Source organism: Mustela nigripes, chromosome 17 (genome assembly GCF_022355385.1).
Source record: "Mustela nigripes isolate SB6536 chromosome 17, MUSNIG.SB6536, whole genome shotgun sequence".
Taxonomy (NCBI): Eukaryota; Metazoa; Chordata; class Mammalia; order Carnivora; family Mustelidae; genus Mustela; species Mustela nigripes.
Window position 1 is genome coordinate 37212709 of NC_081573.1, and position 16531 is coordinate 37229239.

Below are 16531 nucleotides of genomic sequence, written 5' to 3' on the forward strand. Positions count from 1 at the left end.
ATAGGTATGCCACTCATCTTGGCAGCATTAAAGAAGGCTTCCTGGAGGAAGAGGCATCAGAATGTTGAGGAAGAATGACCCAACTGGGGAGCAGGTAGGTGTGAAAGGGCATTTAGGTCAAGCAATGAACAAGACATAAGACCACCAATTAATCCAGGACCTCAGCATTACTTGCTACATCTTCTAAGCATCTGCTCACTACCCACCAAATGCGTAACTACTCATGGTTTCCAGAGTACCTGTCAATTAGGGTACCCTCTTTTCTGCCAGTTCTTTATGACAAGAAGAGCATGTTTGATTTCTCTAAGACATGGGGGAAGAGAAATATGTACCATCCCATGGACAGGGTAGGGGAGACAAATGAGTGATAATCTAATCCAACTCTACATTTTTCAGAGAAAGTAGGAATGATTTGGTCAGTGTACTGCAGATGGTGACAGAACTCTGGGAAGAAGTTATCCCTACTCTATGGAAACCTTTCTTCATCCATACTGATCATTTCCACCACCCTCCCCAACACAGAATTTCTAGTGCCCTCCAATACCCACCCCCCAGACTTTGCCAATTTTTTTTTAAATATAAAGATTATTTATTTATTTATTTATTTGATAGAGAGAGATCACAACTAGGCAGAGAGGCAGGCCGTTGGGGGGGGGGGTAAGCAGACTCCCCACTGTGCAGAGAGAGACCAACAACCCAACAACCGAGGCTGGGCTCAATCCCAGGACCTGAGCCGAAGACAGAGGCTTAACCCACTGAGCCACCCAGGTGCCCCCAGACTTTGCCAAATTCTTAAGTCACTTGTACTATTACTTGAATTTTATTGAAACAGCCCTAGTTATTTTTTTAGTATCTATTTTAAAATGGAAAACCAATATTGTTTGTTAAAAAAAGATGTCATGAACCTACCAGAATCAGGTGGTAGGTTCAGTGTTCACTGAACCACAGTGTTCACTGTTGAACACTTAGGAAGTGTTTGGATAATATTAAATCGTCAACTCACACACATACATATGTAGGTCTATGGCAAATCACCAGGAAAGACTATATATATGTGTGTGTGTGTGTATATGTGTGTATGTATATATGTGTGTGTATATGTGTATATACACACACACACATATAGTTGTGTATAAATATACACATACATGTATGTATATATTCATTATATACATTATATGAATGCATATTCATATACACACACATTATATGAATACACACAGCTATGCATGTTTCTATACCTCCTCTTCAAAATAACCATAATGTAAATATTATTACTTTATTATCGTCATTCCCATTTTAGGGATACACAAACTAAAGCACAGAGAGATTATTATTTTAAATAATATTTTATTTGCACTTAACTAAATACTATCAAAGCCCGAGGTCATTTCTCTGTTAAAAGGGAAGGCCAGCAACAGTTAGACACAAGGGTATGCTGTTAAATATTTAAGTGGCTCTCAGAAAGAAAAAAAAGAATCCTTGATTTTCCATTTCCATAATGTAAATACTTCCTCCAATTTTAAGCTCTCACTGTGGCCACTAACAAGTTCTGGCAGTTCCTGAAACTTGAACAATCAGCTCCGGTAACCCTCATAAGAGTCCCTTCCTTGGCTCCCCACCGCCCCGGGGGTGCTTCTGAAACCATAATATGCATACAAATCACTTGGCGATTTGCTAAAACACAGATTATGACCCAGGAAATCCAGGGTGAGGCAGGTGACTTTGTATTGCTAATCCTGTCTCCTGTGAGGGCAGATACTGTGGGTTTGAGAACCACAGTTTGAGAAGCCTGGGGTTTGAGCAAATAAGATCACTTCCCAACTCTGACCTTTTCCTTAAAATAACAAAGGATTTACTGGTGTGGTACCAAGTCATTTCCTCCACACCCAAGCACTGCTGACCATCCCTGTGACAGAGGAGGACACACATACATCAGACTTTAAGAACCCTTGCCCTAGTGGTGTGAATGAGTAGAAAGGATTTTGCATGATGTCATAACACCCCCAGAACACACACCCCTGTACAAACATTTTTTTTTTTTTAAGATTTTACTTATTTATTTGACAGACAGAAATCACAAGTAGGCGGCGGGGGGAGGGGCAGGCAGAGATTGATTGAGAGAGAGAGAGGAGGAAGCAGGCTCCCCGCTGAGCAGAGAGTCTGATGCGGGGCTCCATCCCAGGACCTTGGGATCATGACCTGAGCCGGAGGCAGAGGCTTTAACCCACTGAGCCACCCAGGCGCCCCTCCCCTGTACAAACTCTATGCATATAGATTGGTGAAACTGTCTCACTAACTGGACTGTTCCCACACACATACACGCTATCAGGGGGTGGTGAGACTTGGCCTTCATGTCAGCAAAGGATGCCTTGGAGAGTCCCCCTGGAGAAAAACGAGATTCTGCTGTGCCAGTTAGAACCATACTATTCATACTGCTTGCACCGCGCCATAGGCAAAGCTTACGTCCTCTTTGGTGATCAGAAAATAGCTTTATAGGAATTCCTGAAATGCAACCAAATGTTATGTCCCTCTTATCAGAATTAATAAACATTGTGAACAGTAACTACATACATAAACTGCTTAACTCTACTCAAGGAAGAAAAAATTGAGCAAGGTTGTAAAGCTTGGGTAAAAAAAAATCAATTTATTTTTAGATTTTCCAACCACAGTATGTATGTCTGGCCAAGCAATCCACTTCATTATAATGTTGCTGCATTGATTCACACCCAGATAGTGAGATGAAGAGATTTTACAGCCTCTCTGGAATTCTTACAAGTAAAAAAGTCTTTAGACTTTTCCCCCTAAGAAAATACCTTCTCTTGGGTAAGAGACTTGCAATCTGCCTTTTCATTCATACACGCACTTTAGAGATAGTTCTAATTACAGCCTGGATCTTACTCTGCTGACCCCAACATTTTTTTAAGGTGAACTAGCTCAGTGCTCAGATATGTTAAGTTATGCAAAAAAATACATCGCACCATCGATTTTGTAAATAACGTAGATTAAAGTTCCAAATGGTAAGCCACACGCTGATAGGTGAAGTCAAAAATAAAAATGGGCTTTTACAGACACTTTAGGATTCAATCCAGCAGATTATTGTGGTTGACAGGAAATTATGCTTTTATTATCCACTGAGCTTAGCGGCCACAATATTTCACAGAAGCAAAAATGACACACAGGACCAGAGAGTTTCTATTAAAAATGTTTCTGACCTTGAATTTAGAACCATTAGAAGGCTGCTTCAAAACAGGTAAATGCACACTGAATTCAAAGTGGTGTTTCAGAAACACAGACGGCTACCCGATTCAGTGTGTGGCCCAGGCAATTCAAGCCAAGCTCTGGATGACGAGAACAGAACAGGCAGGGATATATTTGGGTTTTAGAGAGGGATGAGTCTTGCATGTGTCCAAATACAATTCAAGAGAATTCTCTTTTCTAAAGCCTTCAGAATTCCCTGAGCAGATTCCCTTGGCAGACAGAGTAGGATTCTAGATTTGTTGTTTATCTGTATTCATCTCCCCATCAGCCACAGCCCTCTAGTCATTTTCCCTTGGTATCATACCATATCCTTAATCCTGATATTTATCTATCCAAAAGCACATATCATTTGCTTATTTTGCCACCCAGAATACCCGCCAAATTAATTCTACTCTGTTACTGACACGCTACTCTTCCTCTTTAAAGTTTCACAATTATTGGTTACCCTTGCAAAATAAATGCTGTCTCCTTTTCAAAGGGTCAGAACTTGTTCTCAACTTAGAAGCTGATCTATTTGTTATAGAAATTTCAGCTTGGGATGACCAGGTCTGTGACTAAAACAAGGTCACGATAAAGCCAGTTTTCTAGCGTTATAGACCCCGGCCTTAATTCATAAAAACTTTCTTGAAATCATGAAGTTAAGTTGTTGAAGATAGGATTCTTTTCTGTCAGACTCTCTTAAGGCAGCACTGGATTGAGATCGTCTCAAAAGATGAACAGAAGTCCCATGATTGTTGATTAAAGTCCCTTGTTGGTTAAAGACACACTAATGCCACGAAGTGATTTTTCAGGACCAATCTAAATCCCTTCTTCTCCATTTGAAAGACACATCCTTTGCTGCCTTTAAATCATCTGTTCAAAACTTAACAGTCAGAGACCTAAGGAGTGAAAACAATGGGCTTGCCCTTTGTTGGAAGAGGGCATCATGAGGATGTGACCACCAATGGATCAGAGAGCTGGCCCTGGGGTTCAAAGTCTTCTTATCTACTCCCCTGTCCTTGGAACTAAATGCTACCCACTGTTCCCTCCCTGGAGTCACTTCAAGAACTCAGCGTCGAGGACATAAGGTATTGTTGAGACCACCTGGACTGAACATATGACTAAACCCCATGGAGATCGCTATATAATATCTTAAGATTCGGGGCACCTGGGTGGCTCAGTTGGTTAAGCATCTGCCTTCAGTCCAGGTCATGACCCCAGGTTCTGGAATCAAGCCCCATGTCAGGCTCCCTGCTCAGGAGGGTGTCTGCGTCTCCCTCTCCCTCTGCCTCTCTCCCAGTTTGTGCTTTTCTCTCTCTCTTCCTGTCAAATAAACAAATAAAATCTTTAAAAAATAAATAAAATCTTATGAATCTAGCAGGGAGCTCCACTCATCTTGCAACAACCTGAGAGAAAGCCTCATATGTGAGTTCCCTTGCGTATTAGAACTGCCACCTACCAGTCGGGACTGTTCTGCTTTCTTTGGTCACTCCTTGCCCTTTGTGTACAGAGGCCAGTTTCAGAGCTCATTCTGGGCACACCCAAGGTTGTGAACCAAAATGCTTTAAATCACAGTAACCAACAGAAATGAACCTTACCCTTGTCGATTAGTAAGAGAGCTGAACAAGGGAAGCTCCATGACACAGTGGTTGAAAACATTGAGTGTGGAGTCAAAAGTAGTTTGAATCCCTGTTTTTTGTTCTTTGTTTTTAAGATTTTATTTATTCGACAGAGACAGCAAGAGGGGGAATACAAAATACAAGCAGGGGGAGAAGCAGAGGGAGAGGGAGAAGCAAGCTTACTGCTAAGCAGGGAGCCCAATGTGGGGCTCGATCCCAGGACCCTGAGATCATGACTTGAGCGGAAGGCAGATCCTTAACGACTTAGCCACCCAGGCGCCCCTGAATCACTGTCCTTTAATTCATAAGATATGGGGAAATGGATCTCAATTGCGGCTGATGAGGGAACTGATGCTCTGGGTTTCATACTCTCTAACTTGAGGGACTGTGGAAAAACTAAAGCATATAAAGCTCTATCAATGTCCAGTAATAGCCACCATTTATTGAATACTCCATGTGCTTTACAAAGACTCGATTTACTTAAATACTTCATTTCAATTTTTTGCTGTGAATATCACTGGGGGAAATCCCAGCATTCTATTGAGACAAGCAAATAAAAGAATTTCCCATTCTTCTTTAAAGAGAGAGAGAGAGAGAAAGGAACCATGTTGGATATGAATTAAACATTTTACAAATAGTTTTTCCTACCCACAGCTAACACACAATTAGTTACTTCATAGATCTATTAAGCTTCTAAAGAGCAGTATTTTTATCCCTTTCCCAAGAGCCAACCATGTCTGCTCTTTCCATTGAACACAGGGCATTGTCTTTCACTATTTTCTGCTGAGAGGACAACACACAAGCATTAAACATTCACATGGAACCTACTCACTTGATAAATACTCAGTGAAAAGCACAGGCTGCTACATCGTATTGTATAATTCCACTACGACCCAATTTTAACCACTCCATGGCAAACATTTCATTGACCAGGTACTTTTACAAAAAAAAAAAAAAAAAAAAAAAAAAATTCTGTTGCATTTCATAATCATCTACCTTCTTAGGAAAATGGCCCAAGTGGGGAGTCCCTACTAACTCAAAGGTGAGGCCAAAATGATTTCTGAACACTATTCAGAAATTTGCTGAGTGAAGATAATGCTGAGCAGAGACTAGGTTCAGATAGTGTCTTCTCCCAAAAGTATTCAACAAATGTTTTCCATTTATTTTAGTAAATGTTGGCATGACTGATGATGGCTAAAAATCACAAGCTCTCCCTTCGCTTACATAATGGGGAAATGGTTAAAATCAGTTATATCACATAACCAAGACTATAGAGTCTGTAATACTGAACCTGAAATGCAGCCAAGTATCCCAGCATAATAAGTCAAGATTCTGTCAATTAGATTATACCGTGTGGGAACCACCCTTATGAGCGCACCTTATGGCCATCCTTCCATGTTTAAAAGACTTTATAGCTTAAAAACCACCCACTGACACTATTACCATGAACTATGGACACAGATGATGGAATGGGTACCAGCAATCATTTGACAAAAATAATACTGAGGTATAATGTAGAATGCTTAGGTCCTGAAATTAATCAAAGTGCTTATATGGATTCTAAGTGTACTACCTTCAGTATACTCTCCTACATAGTATACTAGGTATATCATCTTCACCCACTACATTTTAGTGAAATTCAAAAATAAGACAAACACAAATATGTGTTACCATTCTAATCAAAATAGGTACAAATTAACTTTTTCATATTTTTGAGCATCCCCAATATGAAGAAGGAAATACTTGAACAGAGAAAATTAAATTGTTTGTCAAGCTGAAATAGCCATAGAGAAATAAGGAGGAGAATGTGTCCTTGTAATCTTTATATCAAATTCTGGAGATGAATTTGCATGCGTAAGAAAAGCATTCCCTTATGACATTTCTACCACTGCTTCACCTACTTATGTTATTTGTGTCACATCAGGAATCAAATAATCATATTTTATACATTAATCCATCTAAAAAGAAGCGATGCCTGAAAAATGTTACATTATAACATGTAATAAAACATGGATGTGCTATAACATTTTCATTTAATGACATCTATAGAATAAGATTCCACGTACTGTCCCTTTGCAATATATTCAACATGCTTAAAATATGAATAAATACATCCACAGAAAGACCTTACCACAGATAATAGATTATTTTCGTCTGTGTACATGTGAGTGCCAGAAGTCCTGCTGATAACTCGGCAGAGAGGAGTACAGAATTGTCTTCTAAGATGTTCTGACTTGCAGTTCACATGAGGTTAACATGAACTGTTCCACTGAAATGTAAAATATACTAAAGAGCAGCAAAAGAGGAGGGAGAAAAGGAGCAAAGAAAGAAAGGTCCTTCCCTCGGTTATTTTCTACGTACGGACACGGAAGTACACATGTGACACTTCCATAATTTAGAGTATTCTCTCCAATAAAACCCAACTTGCATCCCGCACAGTTTAATAGCATTCTTGATGTAAGTCTGGTCTTGAAGGCATTCTCCTTTGTACAAAGCTGTTCCCATAGCATTTAACAAGTGACTTCAAGGGAGGAAAAATATGCTTTGTGGAACGTGAAAAACTTGATTGAAAAAAAGAGAAAAGTTCTATCTAAAGATCAACTTGGGACAAAATCGAGGCAGACAGTCACCATACCAGACTTTGGATATTATCCCACCCCTGCCTTTAGTGAAAATCTCCTAGTAAAGGGAGAGGGGGCAGTCTTTGCTAACTGTCGACGCGTTAAATAAATGTATACTTAGCACTAACTCTGGGCTTAGCCTCAACTAACCATCATTTTAGCATGTCTTTGGCAGAGAGGGTAGGGGAGTTTGAAGGTTCTCAACCCAAGGGTTATTCTTTTATGATGCTTTCCAAAGAGATCTAGAAAACCACATCTATATATTTCTACATAGCAACAGAACTTTAAAAATAACAAGACTTCTAAAAGCAAGAAGGTGGAGGATATTTATGATAAGGAAGAGCCTATGCCATTTAAAACTCAGGAAATAAAAGCTCAGGACACAACAGAGAAAGGAAACAGTATTGGTCCTATTGCTTTGCCATGAAGTGGTGTGGGAGATTTAGCTAGAGGCAGCACATGGGAGAAGCAGCTGAATGGCATCCCTTGAACTTATTTCTTTTCTGACCTTTTGAAGTTGCCAGGTTCAACTAATTTTCTCCTCATGGTTATATCTGAAGCCGGTTCCAGAGGCAAGAACCAACAGTTCAGCAGAAATATACTGCTCATCGCAACTTTCTATGGGAATTAAGTGAGAAAAGACTAATAGCTCTTTGGTTAATTAAGGCCCACCAATTCGGAGGACAACCTTGTTCCATCACAATATTGTTCTATTTCACAAATATAAAATTATGGGATTCTGGTGAAAAAAATTCCAGCACCGCATTTTTTTTAAGACACTGGTCAATGTACAAATTTAAGAAGCCAGGAGGGGAAAATCAAATAACCCAGGGCAGACGAAAGGGCAAATGGATCATGATAAAATTCTCAGACTCGACTCATTAAATGAGTGAGCTGTCTAGGTACGTTTTGAAGTTTTGTAGAAGTAAATGTCCTGTATCTATGTGCATGTGTGTTCATATCTGTGGGTGAGTGTGGACCACACAAAATACAGAGCAATGAAGACCAGCCGTGGTTTAATTCTGACACTGTGGGTGTTGTATAATACACCAAAGTTAAGAGTCTCTTCCTAAACTGAAAAGCAAAACTAGTCCATGTCAGCTGTGAACGCAACAGTGCTCAAAACAAAACAAAACCAAAAAAAAAAAAAGTGCCTTTTTTTTTCTGTTTCTCTGAATAACTTTGTAAGCAATATCAAATGACTGAAGCCACCATCAGCAGCATCACTGAGCACAACATTTTCAAAAGAAAGTCTTGAGACTTTCGACTACATCCATAATTAAAAGGCTACTCTGATTATGCCCATTCCTTGATTTGTCAAACACAAAACTTTGCTGATGGACCAGAAAAATGTGATGGGGAATATAAACCGAATGTCATTTTATCCCTGAAAATTGCTTCTGGTTTTGCATGGAAAATTTGCTCAGATTGGGATGCTGATGAAGCCGGAGGTGGGCCACCTTGAGTAGGAGAAGGAAGGATTTTTTTTTCTTAAAGCATTAATTTACTTATGAGGTTTTCTGAACAGTTGGTGAAGTATCGATTCCAACTTTTCTCTACGCGAGCATTCCTTTCTCCTCACCAATGAACAAGGAGAGGAACCAGGAGAGCAAAACCCTAAAGTACAAATTCTTGAATAGAATCCTTATACCCTCATTCTTTGGAGTTTCCCTGCTTTGCTCCAAAATCCGACATTCCCTGCTAGCCAGGAGTATCAGACCTTAAATTTGTGCACAGTTTACAAGGAAATGTTGTGTCATGAGTACACTCAAACAACAGCCTTTACAAATGTTGCCTCATGTGCTCTGTTCCGTCCTGCTGAGTATGTTTTATGGGTTGTTTATTTTTACACTGAGCATACCACCATTGGCTAAAGTGTGCCCAGTACTGATCTAAGGGGTTGCATTAGATGAATTGTCTGGACGGAGTTCTCCATGATGCCCCAATAAAGTTACTTTCCGGTTAAAGACCTCCTTTCTTTTAGAGCTGATATATGTAAAGCAAGCAAATGGAGCTGCTATTCTAGAGAGGGCTGCTGTAAAATTGTTTGGCAAAACTCGTAATGCCTTCAAGAACTCAAAAAATGCATCCTAGGCACCAAAAATGCAGTAGGGGGGAAAAACGGTAAGAGGCTTGCATAGAGAGATTTACCCAAATGAAATCTTGAGAGTTTGGGGAGACTGTGGATTATAAAGCTGAAGTGATTTATAATAGTAATAATAATTGGAAATACAAGATCCAGGTTGCCGGAGAGAAAGAGTAAAAGTTTAAATGACAGCATTACAGCACAGATTTCAGAGAACATTAGCCAGCGTCTCTAAAATATATGGTCCATTTGTGATGGTCACAGGATACCCTGACACTCATTTGACTGGTGGGGGGGGAAATGGAATGAAGAAGATGAACTACACTGGGCAGCCCTCAATAAAGCAATCCCTGGAGTTGCTGGAGAAGCTCTTCTCTGTTTTCAGAGAAAACAGAGTCTAAGCGCTCTTCAGAGTCCAGGAAAAAAAAAAAAAAAAAATATATATATATATATATATATACCAAAGGTGGTTTAAAATCATGCAACAGCTCCAGCATGAAGTGACCATGTAATGGGGATCTTCAAATCTGCTAAAGCAGAATTCTAGATTATTATTATGAGTATTATTATTTAATAAGAGGGATAGACCTAGAATTTCTTTCAGCCACAGAGCTCAAGGAAGTGGAAAACATGTCTGGACAGGATGATTATGGAGAACTCCCTTTGAGGGGGGGGGGGGGAATGTAGCCCTTAAAGAACATCCTTCAAAGGTATCAGGCCTCTCGGTAAAATTTTCTCCCTCTCTGTGTTACACATCACACACACACACACACACGCGCGCGCGCGCGCGCGCACCCCAGATAAAAACGCCTGCAAAACTGGACACAGCTGATGAAAGGCAACAGCAGGGCAGAAATTTCAGTTGTGTTGAGCCTGAAAGACAGGGCTCATTTTGCATGCAGTGAGGTACAGCGGCGAGGTTGAATGGATGGAAAATCCCACTCTCGAATCTTACATAAATATCTCTTTCCCACATATAGTTTTCCAGTTGAAAAGCTCCCATAATGAAGCCGGAGGTGACAGCCCCGGGAGGGTTGTTAACCATTGAGATGGCCGTCAGGAGCACTGTGAAGAGGACAGGCGCTTCACAACGGCCCCAACCCGACCCCGGGTCCCTCCTCTCGGCTCGGCGACCGCACCCGACCCGAGAGGGCAGAGCTCCCGCATACCTTCTCCGAAGCCCCCGCCTCCCCGCCGTCCGCCCGCAAACAGCGTGAAGCCAGGTGAAAGCAAGCAGCCGGCTGATCTGATTAGCAGCTCGGGCGCGCTAAAGGATGGTCGGATCGTGCCTCTTAAAGAGGAAACTCTTGTGGAATCTTCAGGAAGGGGCGGTAAAGTTGCAAGGAAGGACCTTTTCTTCCTCGCGCTGGCTTGGTTATAAGCTCTGTTCTTGAACTGGACCTGAAGTGAGCAGCTGCCAGCCTGGGTTTCCATTACGGGCTAATGTTGCGCGTTTGCAACAATAAACAATTAATGCTGTTTGATTTCTTGCATTGAGCAACCCAAGCAAACAGCTGCCATCTCCGCTCGCGGAGGCGAACGGCTACCCCTCCACGAGCCGCCGCCTCAGGGCCTGCGGGGAAGGGTCCACGAGAACAAAACTTTAAGGCTTTTACCAGATTGGGTGGGAAACGCTTTGGTCTTGGGAGACACGGGAAGCGGAGGAAAAACTGTGGGGACCTGTTGGCATCCGCGTTGGCGGCGGCAGGTTTCCGCCGTCTCCCCGCCTCGCTTGGAACCTGGCAGAAGGGGAGTGGGTCCCTTACGAACCTGTTACGCGCTGGCAGAAGCCGGGCGAGAGCCCTCTCCGCCGGCAGGGAGCGCGGCCCGCCCCCCGAGTGCTCGCAGAGAGGGAGCGCGGAGACGCCAGACGGCGCAGCTGCCCGCTCGGCCGGCGCCGGCAGAGAGGGTCCGGAGTCCCCGGCTCAGGGCGCCTCGGTGAGGGCTGCCTCGCGGGCTCGCAAAGGACACCGCCTGTGGGGTCCTGCCTGGGTTCGGGCCAGCGTCTCGGCGACTGCAGAGCCGCGGAGCGGCTCGAGAGCCGGCAAGTTTGCAGCGGGCACCACGCCTCGCCAGCTGGAGCAGCCACTTGTGGGAAAGCCTCGCGCTGGGGCTCGCGCGGCTGGGTCGCGCCGCCCGCAGCCCCCAGGCGGGGGTCGCCCTCCCTGTCCTCGGGGATCGGGAGATACACACCAAGGCAGCCAAGGGGCAACCTAGGCCCCTTCGCCTCCTTTCCTCTCGGGCTCGCACCCTCCTCGGGACCAGCGGCGGGTGTTTCCCATTCACCGCACGGACCCCGCAGTGAAGGCGCGCGGCTGCAGCGTCGCCTGCCTGCCTGGCGAGGGGGCGAAATCGCCAGGCGACCGCAGAGAGGGAGACCCGCTGGAAAACTAAAGAGGCACAGCCTGCTTGCTACTCCCTAGCATCTCCTGTCAGGAGCAGTTTGCCAAATCATCAGGCAGAGCCCGGAGGTGGCCCCGTCAGCTGTGCATATCAAGAAAGAAGACGCAGCTCACCCCCACGCCTGGGCTTGGAACCCGCGTCCACCATGGAGGCGGGAGGGGGGAGGCGGTGGGGGGCGGGTTAGAGACTCGCGAGGTGTCCGAAGGGGTAGGGGGATTCTTAAAGGAAACGGTCCTTTCTGGGTCCTCGGCGCTTGGAGGAAAACGAGGGGCAGGGGGAAACCACTTACTCTCGAGGGTCTCCGCGCTGGCGAATGCCAAGCCTCCTGGCTCACAAACGGCTGCAGGGGCTCGGGGTCGACTCCCGAGAGCGGCGAGCACCGAGCGGTTCCCGCGCGCTGGGCAGACGCCTCCGGATTCCGTTCATGCCTCTCGGAGCTGCGGGGCTCGGTGTGGGGACGCGGGTCGGGCGCGCTGGGCTCCGGCTGTCCGCAGCCCGAAGTGCAGCGAGCGGGTGCGTGCGCGGGACCGTCTGTGCACAGACCGGCGACGGCGGAGGAGATTCGAGGAAGCAAGGAGATTCCGAATAAATCCACTAATTGTGGGCTGAGCGCTCCAGCGTGCGAGCCCGCCTGCCTGCCAAATGTAACTGTGAAGTGATGTGGAAAAGTGAGCCGGGTGCCTCCCCTGACGGATCTCATTGGGCAGAGCGCAGAGGCAGGTCTACCACTTGGAAATTCATGTAAGCAGTTCCCCCCCCTCCCCGCCCCCTCCCTGCCTTCCCCCCCTCGGCTGCCGCGCAATTGCTCGCGCTTCCCCGCTCCAAGTGGGCGCCCAACTTTTCGCTCCTGGCTCCCGAGCACGCCCCGCGCGTCTCCGCCGCCGGAGCCCCGGCTGAAGATGCGCCCTTCCGTGCGGTGCGCGCAGCCCGCGGAGGGCCGAGCTCGGGGAGAAGAGAGCTGGCAGCGGATCAGAGGCGCGCGGAGGAGGAACCCGCCAGCTGCCTCTCCCGAGTCTCACCTGAGCCCTGGGGCTAGCGTTGCCTGGAAAAGCGTCTCAGTGACCCACAACCGTTTTTCCGTGGGCGGCAGAGGACGCGGCGGGGCCAAGGGGTGCGCGTGGGCGGCTTACCTCGTATTTCCAAGAGCCTCTTGCGGACAGAGTGGGGTGCTTGGCGGACCGCTGCCTACTACTCAGAGGCTACGGCTCAGAGGTGGCATGCCGTGGTCTTGTGGGTGGAGCGCATTGCTGGCACCCCCTGGCTTCCACTCCTTCAGGGAAATGGGACTGAGGAGGGCACAGGGGCAGCCAGGAAGGGCGCGCAGTAAGCAGGCATGAAAAGAACAGCAGAACTTGCTTGGGAAATAAAGGGAGCGATTGCTAGGTCTTCTCAGTGTGCCCCGGCCTCCAGATCTGCTCGCAGGCACCATTTTTTTTTTTTTTTTTTTTTTTTTCAGTTCCTCTGCCACCACTAAGAGGTGCCCTGTCTGTGGTCTGTGGCCCCTTCAAGCCCTCTGATGGACTCCACACGGGTCTTGAGAAATGGCTATCCTGGGTAGAACCAGTACAGGAAGGAGGGATCATAAATGAGGAGCTCCTGGTTTGTTTTCGCCTCACCTGTAAAGGCTAACACATAGCAATATTCAGCCAGGATGATCTTCCTTTGATAAAATTAGTGAAAAATAAGAGGAACTAATCCTTTTTTGGTTTTGTTTTAACTGTCCTCCACAGGCTACCGTGATTTAGTCCGTGCCCTGTGCACCTGAGGTGAGCTCTGGGGAATGGTTTTACTATGTGCGGACAGAGCCGAAACAGAGGGGGAAAGGGTGCAGAGAACCAGAAGCAACGTCTGTAGAGCTTGTACTGTCTGGCTCAAATTAATGAGACAGAGTGAACAGAATGAGAAAATCGGCACAATATGCTTATAATGTTTTATGCAGATTTGACATTTTTGTGTGTGTGTATGTTGCATCTAACATCCCATTGTGAAATGCTTAAAAGAATATTGACTATAAGTCTCATGTCTGTTTCACATTCTATGGGCAAAAAGAACTTTGTGAATTATTTCAGAGAGGGAGAGGTGAAGACAACCAGGAGGTATCCCCCCCACACACACACACACAGCAGGAAGCAACTCTTCATTCTCAGATTGTGTCTGCTTGTAGAGTATTCAGGAGTTGGCTAATTCTATCTTGGAAAAAGGAAAAAAGGAACAGCAGTCAAACCTCAATCATATCATAACTGCTGGTAGACCAGGAAATCCCTAGGGGAAAAAAGAAATAGATCATATTTTGGGTTGTGCTTAAGTCATTCATTTGCAGTTTGCACAAATGTCCATGCCTTTCCTTGGGGAACTTTCTTAAATTTATGAGAACTAAAAAAGTTTTGTGTTACTGAAGACTGGAAACCGTCACAACTAACAAACTCATCTCAAAAGAAAGCCAGAATGGTAGACCTAGACAGTATCCCCAAATCTCATTTTCTTAAAGGAAAATATTTTTTTATATATTTATATATATATTTTATTTTTTTAAATAGCAGCAACTATTTTGACAAGGTGAAGACAGACAAAATTCAGTGGCTTTAGGTACCCAGGGTTTACATGAGTTTATTTTGACTCACCTTATCTGCACGTATTCCCAGAGCAGCTCCATACATTGTCTTCACTGGATTTTTGCAACTAGAATTCAAGGTAGCCCTCTCTATGTGTGCTAATCTCTGCTCAAAGCACTGCAGTAGGAATTTCCTAATAATTTTCTCCTAATTCTTAGGAGAGGTCTGGGTGATTAAGCAGTGTGAAAGAGGATTAGGATAATGTTAAAAAGCCCTATAAGGATATTTCTAAAATAATCAGGGATGCTGAAAGACAAGGAATTTGCCTCCTTAACAATTCCACCCACACTTAATAGGATGCAGTGTAATGTCACAATGGTGAGAGCCTAACTCCTTAAGAAAGTGTTTTCTTTTCAACATCCTCTCCAGGGTTACAGCCTTCCAGCAGGAAGAGGACTGTGCTACACAGGCTTTTTAGAATGGCGACTGAAATTGCTTGTGCTGTGGAGCATTGCGGGGGAGTAAGGGTGAGGAGTTATCTGATAGGGCAGGAGTGTAATCAGGGAAGGAGTTGGGGCTGGGGGGGGGGGGGGGGGGGGGGGGGGGGGGGGGGGGGGGGGGGGGGGGGGGGGGGGCGGTGGGTGTGGGGGGGGGGAGGATGGCATTCAGAATAACCTTGGCTGACTGAGGCTCAGAGTGGGATAAGGCAGGATGTCTCCAGCCTGGATTTCAGTGACAGGCAGACAAGGACTCTACTGCAGTTGAATGACATGGAGAGAAACTCAGTGTTTCTTTTTCACCACGGTAGACCTTGGGTTATAATTGTGACTAAAGCAGACAGTAAACCAAGTGACTGGCTAGTTGGAGAGTGAAGAATCGGCTGGCTTATAGGAAGCAGACCCTGGCAAGAGGTGGTAAAAATAAGGAGACTCCACCTTCTCTCCTTGGAGCAGAAAATGGTAGAATGGAACATACCTATTCTTTGCTACATTAAGATGCAAACCTTTGTTCTTCTATTTTTTCAGTACATAATTAACTGAAATAGGGGGTATAGCTCAGGGGTATAGCATTTGACTGCATAATTAACTGAAATAAACTAAAAAAAACACACAAAAATAGGTGTTTACCATGGAATAATGGTGAGAACTTGTAGGTTTCTTGGCTTCCTTTTAAATTTAGATTAATTAATGAATTTGTGGGCTTCCTCCTCCTGGGAGGGTTGAGAAGTGTAAATTCCATGAGTGAAAATATTTCACAATGTAATTCCTGCCTGGGGTATTTTAAAATAAAAATTTAAATGAAAGAAATATGAAGAAGGCCAAAACAGAAATGTAATACCAATTGATATATTTTCCAGGAATGCAGACTCCTCCCAAATTTCATGTTACAAAATCCCAATGAAGAAATCTGAAAACCACCGTGCCTTCTTTTGGGGGGGGGGGGGGGGGGGGGGGGGCAGGGGTTGTAAGAAGTGATGTAGCAAATGTGGCATCAGGCAAAAGAAACTTTGAAATCTTAATTTGAATTCTGATATTGGAGAGTAAATCACATGAATGAAAAAAATTAAGAAGGCAGTTTTAAGAAGTTTGTAAATGTTTGAGTACATGTAGGAAAGTTTTTCTTCAAGAGTTTGTTTTAAATCAGCCTCTTTACTAAAATCATGAAAAGATGTGATTAGTGCTCAAATTAAGTGAATGTGAGCAATTACAGTGGTTCTCACACTGATCTCTGGACCAGACACTGCCTCCCCATCTTCAGAGGCTTGTTAGAAATGCAAATTCTCATACCCTGAATCTGGGTGGGGCTCAGCAATCTGGGTTTTAACAAACGCTCCAGGGGATTCTGTTGCTTGCTATATTTTGAGAACCACTGCCTTAGGCTTTTCCTTTCTCAGGTGATATATATATATATATTTTTTTTTTTTGAGAGAGAGAAGAATAAATATAAAGTGGTGTATTTTATGAATACTTACTGTTTTTGTCTTGGAATATTCTAAGACAGAATACTATC

The 16531-nt window shown here is 44.5% G+C and overlaps 1 protein-coding gene across 4 annotated transcripts in view; it reads right to left on the reverse strand.

Moving 5' to 3' along the window:
- CDH8 (cadherin 8) overlaps positions 1-14012 on the reverse strand; it is a 375260-nt gene extending 361248 nt beyond the window's left edge. For 3 of the 4 annotated variants that reach the window (XM_059381568.1, XM_059381569.1, XM_059381566.1), the window contains exon 1: positions 12259-12348. The gene's annotated coding sequence lies outside the window, so the exon portion shown is untranslated. Of the gene's footprint in view, positions 1-12258; positions 12349-13099 lie in introns of those variants that run through there. The other variant, XM_059381567.1, reaches the window with a different exon arrangement.
- Between the last annotated feature and the right edge of the window lie 2519 nt (positions 14013-16531).